Consider the following 11,555-nt stretch of genomic DNA (forward strand, 5'->3'; position numbering starts at 1 on the left):
TCAGAGGTCACTGCCTCTGAAGGTGGGCTCTCTCCCAGACAGCGTTCTGAAAGCCCCTTTCACATCCTTGTTCCTCAGGCTGTAAATGATGAGATTCAACATGGAAGTCATAACTGAATAGAACACAGAGATGACCTTATCCTTTTCATTCATTGTCTTGGAATTAGGCAAATATTCCAGAGCCATAGTAGAGAACCACAACAGTGAGATGGGAGCCACAGGTAGAGAACAACTTGTGCCTCCCCTCCCCTGACTGCATCCGAATCACAGTGGAGATAATGTGCCAGTAGGAGACCAGGATGAGGGAGGCAGGTGCCAAGAGGATAACCACACCCATTGCAAAGAGGGCCATCTCCGCCTTGTAAGTGTCTGCTGAAGCCAGCTTCAGGAGTGTGGGAGGTTCACAAAAATAATGATTAACTACATTCTGTCCCTGGTAGGGGAGGCACAGTGTAAATGCACTGTCCACTGAACATACAAATGCTCCAGTGATCCAGGACACTGTAGCCAACTGGACACAAGCCCTCTGGGTCATGATAGTGGTGTAGTGCAGGGGCTTGCAGACAGCCACATAGCGGTCATAGGACATCACCGCCAGCAGTGCACACTCTGTACACCCTGCTAGAAGGAAGACAACTATCTGTAGTGAGCATCCAGCAAATGCTTTTCTTTTTCACAAGGAAGTGGGCCAACATCTGAGGAAGATGCTTGTAAAGAAACAGAGGTCGGCAAAGGACAAGTTTTTAAGGAAAAAGTACATGGGAGTGTGAAGTTAAGAGTCAGTTTGGATAAGGATTATTATGAGCAGATTCCCAAATTAAGAGAGAAGTAAATGACCAGGAAAACACAGAACGGCAAGATCTAGATCTTTGGATCCTGTGAAAGTCCCAGCAAGATAAATTCAGCCACAGAAGTTTGGTTTCCTTCTCACATTAATGTTTATTCCTGTTTACTTATCATCAGAAAGAGAACAGATGCATTCTTAATGTTTGATTTTCCATGTTGCATAAACAAGTACAGTGTTAACAAGTGCACCTTATTGAAATATTGGCTTTTGTTGCTTCCTACTAGGTGCCAGTTAGCATTAGGATGCATACCGTTGTTTCCACAGATTTACATGGTTTTTAAGCACCGTTATCCTTGCTTGATCCACTTGGAAGGCTGAGTGTCACACTCAATATGGTGTCTCGACTAATCCTGATGTCGAGATATTTATGTGTTGCTATGAAAATACTTTAAAGGAATTGTCTTTGGTTCAATTTCATTTTTTTTCTCAAGAAATATTTTGTATTTTACCTGGATTAGCAGTATTGAGGGTGAGGTGAACATTTTTAGTCAATAAAAACTATTATTGCTTTTATATTTCAAAATAAAAAAGCAGAGATGAATGACAAATTTGCATTTTTCCATAATAGAACAGGAGGTTCAAATACAGTTTGTGGGATGAAACAGATAAATTGTAGGTTCACTTCTTGCTTCTGTCCATAGCGTTTTTATAAAGAAGCTTCTTAGGTAGTAATCCAAACAGGGTAAAGGAAAAGTAGCATGAAAAAATGTAATATTCAGAAACGTTACTTAATAATGATACGTTAGTACCTTGTTTGAAGGAAAGAAGGCAGGACCAAGCAGGAGCTTCTGCCTCACAATCAGCATATTTGGAATTTAATTGGTTTCCACAAATAATTTTTAACTTCCCCATTTCTACAAATACCACTACCATTTTCTCTAAACACCATAACCAAAGAACATAAAATCAACTTTGACTTCTTTATCCACCATTTTGCCAAGTTGAACAAACAACTTCATCCTTTGAATCATCTTTCAAATCTCTAAACTTTCTTTTCATTATTATTGTCATTCTTGTGAGTCCAGTGCTTCATTCAATTCCTCTTGTATATTTCAATATCCTTCTAACCTGTTTCTATATCCTAGAGTCTAATACATCTTGTACTCACTAACTGATAAATCTTCCAAAGTAAATGGATTCCTGTATCTAATTAAATAAACTCAAAATTCCCTAATTGAGCATTTAAAGCTTACCTCAAGCATATCTCAATCTCCTTCCAACTTTTGTCTTCCAAGTTTTTATTATTATTATTATTATTATTATTATTATTATTATTATTATTATATCTACTGGGGTGACATTAATTAGTAAAATTATATAGGCCTAAAGTGTACAATTATAATATACATCAGCTATATATTGCATTGTGTGTTCACCACCCAGAGTCAGTTCTTCTACCATCACCCTGCATTTGACCCCCTTTACCTTCTCCTACCACCTCCCCTTCCCCTCCTCCCTTTCCTTCTGGTAACCACTAAACTGTTGTCTGTGTCTGTGAGTTTTTGTTTCTTTCTTTGTCTTGTTCGCTTGTTGCTTTCAGTTTTATATCCACATATGACTGAAGTCATATGGTTCTCGAATTTTTCTCTCTGATTTATCTACTTAGCATGATAATCTTAAGATCTAGCCACATTGTTGCAAATAGCAGTATTTCATCTTTTTTTATGGCTGAGTAATATTCCATTATGTATATGTACCACACCTTCTTTATCCGGTCATCTATTAAAAGAAGCTTTTGTTGTTTCCATGTCTTGGCCACCATGAATAATGCTGCAATGAACATTGGGGTACATTTATCTTTACAGATAAGTGTTTTCAGATTTTAGGGATAGACAGATATCCAGAACAGGGACTACTAGGTCATATGGTAATTCTATTGTTAATTTTTTGAGGACCCTCCCCACTGTTTTCCATAGTGGCTGTACTAATTTACATTCCTAAGAGCAATGTATCAGGGTTCCTTTTTTCCCACAACCTCTCCAACACTTCTTATTACTTGTCTTATTAATAATAGCCATTCTAACAGATGTGAGATGGTATCACATTGTGAAATTTTGATTTGCATTTCCCTAATAGCTAATGAAGTTGAGTGTTTATATATCTGTTGGCCATTTGATGTTTTCTTGGGAGAAATGTCTGTTCAGATTCTCTACCCATATTTTAATTGGCCTGTTTGGTATTTTGTTGTTGAGTTGTATTACTTCTTTATATATTCTCTTTCAATAAAACCAAATTGTTAATGTTCTACTGATTTTGGATTCAAAGAGCTTGGTCAGGTAAAAAAAGACAGAGCGTAATAACAAGAATAGGTCACATTAAATATATCTGTTAATGGAGAATGATTTAAATTTTTAAGGAAATATCATGTACAGATTTCTACAAATAAATGCTGAATTTCTACAGTCAATAAAGAATTTTTTAGTTTTCTAAGTTATCAATTTTGAAAACAAAAGCAACGATATAAAGAGACTGACAACCATAGGAATACTATACTGGTTTTTAAATATTTATTATTGATAACGCTCAAGCACGTATAGTTTTACAGATATATAGAAGATAAATATACAAAAAGAGTCAGGACTCTCTTGAAGAACAAAGGGGGAAGACTTGATCTGCAAGATGTGAAGATGTGTTATAAATCTATACTAACGTGGTATTAGTACAGGCAGAGAAATACACACCATTGGAAAAAGTGGTGCTGGCATAAGGATAGCCACATAAAAGAAACTAACCTTGACCTCTACTTCACACCATACACATAAAGCTGAAAGACAAAACTGAAAGCTTTTGAAGATAAATAAGAAAGTATTTTCATGATCCCAGTGTAGGGAAAGCTTTCTTAAACAAGGCACAAAGAGCTATGAACTGATGGAAAAGACTGATAAAGCTGGGAACTTTTTAAAATTAGAAACTTCTGTTTATGTAAAGACAAGATTAATACAGTGAAAAACATATAAGAAAAAGGAGGAAAAAGAGGAGAGGAAGGGAAGTAGAAGAGGACGAGGAGGAGATCATGAAAATCATAAAATTTTACAAACTCAATACAGTGAATTTTTTCTAGTATTTCCTATAATTAGATTGTAGCCTTAGAAAGTAGACTCAGAAAGGATCCCCAGATACATGAGACAAAATGCTTGTTTATTGATGTGTACACACACACACACACACACACACACACACACACACACACACCATTTCTTTGGTCCTCCAATCTTTTCTAGCCAAAATGTTCTTTTCATTTGCTACCAACCTTTCCAATCACTCTCTTTTCTTTCATTGCCAAATACAGTCATGACTAAAATTTCCATCCATTTTTTCCCCTTTTTTCACCACTTTCAGTCTAACTTTTATTCCTATGACTCTACTGAAACTGTGATTCCAAAATTTCTCATAACTTGCTACTTATTGAATACAACCCCTTTTCAGACTGCACTGTCAGTTTGTTTGTTTTCGAAGTTTGGCATTCCTCCTTCCCAAAACTCTTCTCTTTTGGGTTCTGTTAATCATTAATATAATTCCTGAACCTAAAGTCCTTTATTAATGTGATTCTGTCTCATATCCATATGTTCCAGCTGCTAGGTTAAATTGAAGAAAGATCACAACAAATGCAAACATTTCTTATTACTTCCGGTGCTTCCATAAATCTCGGTCTCCTTCTTTTACATTTTCCTGTGTCTTCCCAATACCCTCATCATAGTTGGGAGAACATTCTTCTCAAGTTCCCTACCTAACCCAACCCCATTCAACCTCATCACTCTCAGGATTTTCTCTCTGTTATATCATGAGAAATTAAAGGCCTCAACATAAATAGGTTCAACTGCTCACCTCTCGCGACACACATCCCTACAAACATGTAGTAATCCATCTTTTCCTTTCAGGGGAAGAGTTGCTCATGAAAATAAGTGTATCCCCTTGTGGTCTAAATACCCTGTATTTTTTCTCTGGCTATGTTCCTAACAAGTATAACCTCTGTTTTTCCTTTACCTTCCCATTTCTTGTGCTATTGGCTTTTCCTTCTAACACAGGAATACATTTATCTTCTTACCCTTCACTCTAAGTTTCTCAAAATAATGTTTTTGCCTCTCTAGTGAATCTACTTTGCACAATTCAAATTGACCTTTCAATGACCAAATATATTCATTTTGCTTTCGGTTCTCTTTTTATTATATTTATCGGGGCGACATTGGTTAGTAAAATATCTTGATTGATCTCTCAGTCATATTTAAAACTACAGAAATTCTTGAAGCTGTATTCTCCTTTGCCTTCTCTTACTCCTTTTTTCTCCTGATGACATCTCCTTTTCTTTTACTTTCTCACATTTTTCCTTCTGCCCATCATTGAATGTTGGCATTTTTCTCTTTTCTTCATTTCCTGAGGCTACACACTCTCTGCATGACCTCATGGAATCCTCTGATTTCAGCTATTATTTAATTGTTGATGACTCCTAAATCTCTATAAGCAACTGAGGTGTTTTATTTTCAAAGTTCTGATTCACACATTAAATGACCTCATTGACAATTCCCATACATATGTAATAGAAATAATAATAACAATAATAACAATGATAATAGTGATGATGTTGCTCGTGAGAGCATCAGTCTTCAGGACAGACAGTTTGGTTTGAATCTGAGCTCTATGAGTTAACAAATATATAGATCCTCTTAAGTTATTCATTTAAGCTACAGAAGCTTTAGTTTCTGTATCTATAATATGAGGATATTTGTGCCTAATTTCTCCAGGGATTAAATGAACTAATTTCTAAAAACACTGTTATTATTTCACACATGATAAACTTAAATTATCTAGAGTAATAATATATATGTATTATTTAATGCACATCTATGGAGCAGTCAATTAACATGCACTTTCTCATTTAACTTCCAGTTAATACAACCAACTGAGACTACTATGCTTTTCTGGTGTTTTTGAATAATTTATTTTTCACTTGAATACTCTTCCCCCTACCCATTTATATTGGCACAACTAGTATGACAGTCTCTCAGACTGAAAATAGGAGCCATTTTCTCTTTCTTCCTTTCCTTTCCACCTACTGGTCAATTTAAATAGTCATTTGATTTTATCCTAGAAAATCTCAAATCTGTCTCCTTCTCTCTACTCCTATTATCACCAACCTATTTTCTGACCCCATAGTTTTACCTGTTATAACTATGAATCTCTGCCTCCTGTATTGTTCTTTCAAATAATAGAATAGTCTTTAGAAAATGCTAATGGTATCATTTTCAATTTCCCATTAAACTAATTCATTGTGCTTTTCCTGAGCGAGGCAGATCCATCGCCGGCTTCTGGACAGCCTCTCACTGCGGCTGCTGGCCGCTCACACTGGCTGCTGGCCACACACGGTAGCCCATGGCAACCCACTGCCACAGGGGCTGTGGCCTATGCCGTCGCCGGCGACTCACAGCAGCCCAGCTCCAGGTTGAGCTGTTGTTCAGCATCTTAGCTGTAAAGGGCAGTGTCACTGGTTCTCATATGTGGGATCCGATTCAGGGCTCTCTGGCGTCCCAAGCCAGCTCTTAACCAATGCTCCACTTGACCGGCCCTGGGCTGTGTTTTCTGATAGTTTCTATGTTCCAACTCTTGCGGCAGGTTCCTCCCCAGTAGCGTATCTCTCCCTGAAATATATTAGTGCCTTATTTCCTCCTTTCCCCCTTCAAGCTTAGGGTACTAAGGTCTCCCTACTGTTGCATCTCTGGGTGCCTTGGCATCCCTTGGTGGTTCCCTTAATTCTGTCCTTACTTCTATAAGTAATCACTTCATTAATATTTTCTAAAGCATCTACATTTCCCACTTGTTCACTGATACAATAACATTTGAACACTGCAGAAAAGGAAACTAATCTTTTAAATAAAGTAACAGTAAAAAGATATCATTTTTGAAAATGGATGCTTGAGAATGTTCCTCTTCATATGTGATTTTGTGGCTAATAGTAATGTCTGCTATGTATAAAAATTTCCCCAAAACTTGAAAATATAATTTTCTAAAGCATTTAAAAGTTTCTCAATGAAGGATGTTTGTAGGTTTTGAGCCATTTTGTTTAAAATGTTTTAAAATGTATTATAAACGTGAATTATAAAACTAGTTAGCAAGAGAGAGTAACTGACATTAGTGAATATAGAAATTTACCAGCTGTATCTTATCAAAAATCTTTGTATGATTATAGATAGATTGAAAAAGTCAATATAATCTTTTGGCTAGTTCACATTTCTGTGAGCTTGAGCAAATATTGACTTTCCTTGACTTCTGTTTCATTATCTTAGAATAATTCCCAACCTAAATGATGCTATGTACAATCAATGTTATATGTCATTCCCTCCACAGAGTAGATGCGCAACAAATGTTAGCTACATTATGATTTCTCTACCCTACTCCATATTCTGAGTCTGATATTAGACCTTCTCCTATTTTTACAAGGACTTTCATACTCCTCCTAACTCTCACTGAGTTTCTCCTTAACCCTTAGTTGTAACTCCCTGCCTACCCCAGGAAGAAATATTTTATCTATAAAGTGTGTGAGTCCTATTATTAATTAGTATCCTTCCTCATTTTTATTTAATTTTTATTTTTCAATTACAGATGACATTCAATATTGTTTTATATTAGTTTGAAGTGTATAGCACAGTGGTTAGACATTTATATAATTTACGAAGTGATTCCCTGATTAGTCTAGTAGCCACCTGGCACATATGTAATTATTACAGTATTAGTCATGGGGATGTAAAATATAGCATAGGGAATTGTCAGTAATATTTTTCCTACTTTTTAATTGAAATATTGATTAACTTTGTATGACAATCTATGGGAAAAGTAGTTCTCATTTCTGGAAGGTTAACAATAACAAAACAACAACAAAAGACATCATATATGCATTCGAAGGAAACACCTACAAACTTGAGTCAATTTTAGACATTACTCAAATGATTGATGCTCCAAAACTCTTGGTAATTATGTTCTTATTTTTTACTAGAACCATTGAAGTTAGCGTTTCCTAGCCTTACGCCAATCCTTATCACTATCAGTAGCATACAAGGTATCCTTGAAATGCCTTTTCATCTGCTTTTCAGCTTTTTGCTGACATAATCTCCTCATCCCCAATTGTAATGCCTTTAGGCTGGCCCTGCTGTCCAATGCTACCAAAAACATCTGACTTCCACAGAAAGGAACTTGTTTTGATGCTCACACATATCCATACCCACCCCAATGACTTAAGGAATTGGCTCCTGAGAAATCAGTCAGAGCAAAATAGTGTTACTGTCAGCACTGACCACAGCACTTGAGGTATATTCTGATCAGGGCACAAGTATATTATTTCATTTTCTTGGACACTGGGCCAGCAATATTGAAATTTAAGATCAAATGAGACCACAATGCACGTGTTAGCTAAAGCTGTGGTAGTAATCATTTTGCAATATATAAATTATCAGGTCAACATGTTCTATACCTTAAATTTACACAATGTTATATGTAAATTATATCTCAGTAAAGCTGGAAAAAATCAAATGAGCTTTACTCATGTGAAAACCAATAAAGGACACCTCAACCAAGGCTGGAATCAAGAGGGCCTGTAGGGGTAGTTCTCACACCCTACCACTCATAGTTCGTTGCCACAAATAAGAAGAGACCTGCCTTGCATGTCCAACAGGGAGATGCTTCCTACTCCTCTGCCCCTGCAACAACCCAGCCAATGAGAAGCCACGTATTCACACTTTCACTTTCCTCCAATGGGCTCTATGTTTACAACAGTGCCTCCCAAGTCCATAAAAGAGAGTTCCTATCCTTTGTCTCTGATTCGACTAGGGTTCCCATCACACTACATGTCCTGAATTGGATTTTTTGTTCCAATTTTATTTTGTCTGAATAACCCCCCCCTTTTTTTTTTTCTGGAGAAATAGCTGGCTCTCTATTTGTTTGTCAGTAGTGAAAAGGACCATCTGACTTTGGCTCACATGGAGCTAGTTTTGTATTAAAATCTTAGGATTTAAAAAAAATTATTATTAACTATTATTAAGTTATATTTCTCCAAATCCACGCTTATATTATAAAACCTTTTAAACTAATTACAAGTTTACATTTAGTCTGAATAGAGTGAGGGCTTATACTCCTCAAACATCCTTGTACTGATCCTATCAAAAAACCCTGATGTGATCTGTCTCAACATCCTGGCTTCATCCAAGCTGGCTTGCTTTTTTATCCTTTCCTTCAATGGTGAAATTTAAAAGGGAGGAAATCTAGAAAAGGGGGCTTCACAGGCCAGGAGAAGAGAAGATGTAGGAGAGAAAATGAGTTGAGGAAAATAAGGAAAACATAAGAGAAAAAAGAAAAGGTATTTCTCTGCTAACAAAATAATACTCGGAAAAAAACCTTAAAGATTTTCTCTGTGAAATAAAACATTATGATGAGCAAGATAGCAAAATTCTCACAGGCTCATCTCAGGCCACAGACAATCCAATTGTGTATGCTGGGCTTGTGGGACCACCAAAGCCCTGACCTCAGATCTGAGCCTTGCAGGAATAATGCTGGTGCATCAAGTTCTTGGAATGCAGGCTTTTCAGTGGAGAGTTATGGAATGAAGCAGTAAAAACCGGGTTCACTCCACCCAGACCGAGCTCAAGGTAAGGAGCAGCAGGACCCTTGACTCTTACTTCTCTTGTCCACAGGAGAGGAATGCAAAGAAAAGTGGAGGTGACTGAAAACAGGAAAACAACAACCCTCCTGAATTCCTAAGGTGTCAGAAGGTTCCAAATTCTGATTATCAGGTTGGACGATTCTTCCAGTCTTCATTTCCTGGCAATTTTTGGCAGGTTTCAAGAAGCTTCCCCTGGAAATCCCTGATGCCAAGGAGCAGTTGCAGCTTTCATTAATGTGGGCCAAGTTGAGACAGCTCACACATACACACACACACACACACACACACACACACACACACACACACACACACACACACACACACACACCACAGCTGTGGGAAAGGAGTGACTGAAGTGGAATTGGGATTGAGAGAGGTGCAGCAGGCAAGTCAGCAGGCACAAACGTTCATCCAGAATCATTTATAAAAATCCCTCCTTTCTTGCTTTTTAGAAAGAAGCTCAATGTAGGGGGAGAAGCCAAGGAAATGACAGAGGCTCTCCTTTATGCCTTTTCAGATGGTTCAGATATGTGCCTATGCAATGGCTGAGGACACAGAGGTGGGAGATATTCAATCTAAATGTTATATTTACAGCCCCCAAGTTCGTTAGTCTCTTCAGACAGAGAGGTCTTCAGTAAACAATTAAGACACATGAATCCCAGGGAGTAAACCTCAAGGTCAGGGCCATTCAGATTTATCCAACGTTCAGATCAAAGAAACACTGTTCTTGGAGGCTTCTTTAAAGGAAACACACTCCATCTGATCTTTTAAATACTGTACAATATATCAGCTTACAGTTGATACAGACAACACATCAAGACTCACGTGTGAGTTAGCCTTGAGATTGTTATTTGCTACACAGCTAATCGGTCCTACTACTACAATAGTTGTGACTCTCAAGAGCACTTTTTAAAATTTCAAGGACACTATCTGGGTGGTGAACACACAATGTCATATATAGATGATGCATTATAGAATTGTACACTCAAAACCTATGTAATTTTACTAACCATTGTCACCTCGATACATTCAATTAAAAAAAATGAAAATTTTAAGGACAATTGCAGAACTGTAAGCCTTCCTCATTTTTCTTTGACTACTAAAAAAATTACTGATTAAGAACCTGGACTCAGAAGCCAAACTCTCTGAATGTGAAGCCCAGTCCTGCCATGTCCTGGTCTTTTGAATTTAGACAAGTTACTTCAGCTTTCTATGCCTCAGTTTCCTCATCTCACAAATGGTTATATTAATAATACCTCCCTCATAGGGCTACTGTGAGGATAAAATGAATTATTAATACAAAGTTCTTAGAACAGTCAGAATGTCATACAAAATTATTAGCAAATGGTAGTTAATATTATATTATTATAATTATTATTCTCATAATTTGAGTGGAGTTTTTGTCCCACTCAGAGCAAGTGGATATGCCATTGTTCAATGTACTTTTAGCCCAATTTCTAAAACCACTTAACGTATCCAGTCTCTAGAATGCCTCCTCCTGTGATCCATGCCTCCAAAGTATTCCTGCCATATGCGTCTCCTCCCACACTGAATTATGCCTGGGCCTGTGTGAATAGCAGAGCATGGTGGGAAGTGACAGAGGATGACTTCTGAGACTAGAGCACGACAGGCCTTGCAGCTTGCATCTGGGTTTTTTTTTTAACATTCTATCTTGAGCCTTGAGATGCCATGTGTAAAGTCCAACTCTCCTGAAGTCATCATGCTACAAAGAAGCTCCAAATAGCCTGTGTTAAGAAGCTTATACTTTAATGTATATATATATAATATATATAATATATATATAATATATATATAATATGTATTATATATATAATATGTATATTATATATATAATACATATTATATATATTATATATAATATATATATTATATATATATTTGAGAGAGTGAGTCATGGGATATGTAGTATCGCACAGGGAATAGAGTCAATGGAATTGTAATGGATATATACAATGCCAGAGGGGCAATAGATTGGGGGAGGGGGTTATCACTTTGTGAGAGGTAAAATGTCTAACTATTACATTATTTTGTATACCTGACTAA

At 36.8% G+C, this 11,555-nt stretch overlaps 1 pseudogene; it reads right to left on the bottom strand.

Annotated features, from left to right (window-relative positions):
- LOC109377869 (olfactory receptor 2D3-like) lies at positions 1-933 on the bottom strand (annotated as a pseudogene).
- Positions 934-11,555: the final 10,622 nt, after the last annotated feature.

Source organism: Hipposideros armiger, unplaced genomic scaffold (genome assembly GCF_001890085.2).
Source record: "Hipposideros armiger isolate ML-2016 unplaced genomic scaffold, ASM189008v1 scaffold_1592, whole genome shotgun sequence".
NCBI lineage: Eukaryota > Metazoa > Chordata > Mammalia > Chiroptera > Hipposideridae > Hipposideros > Hipposideros armiger.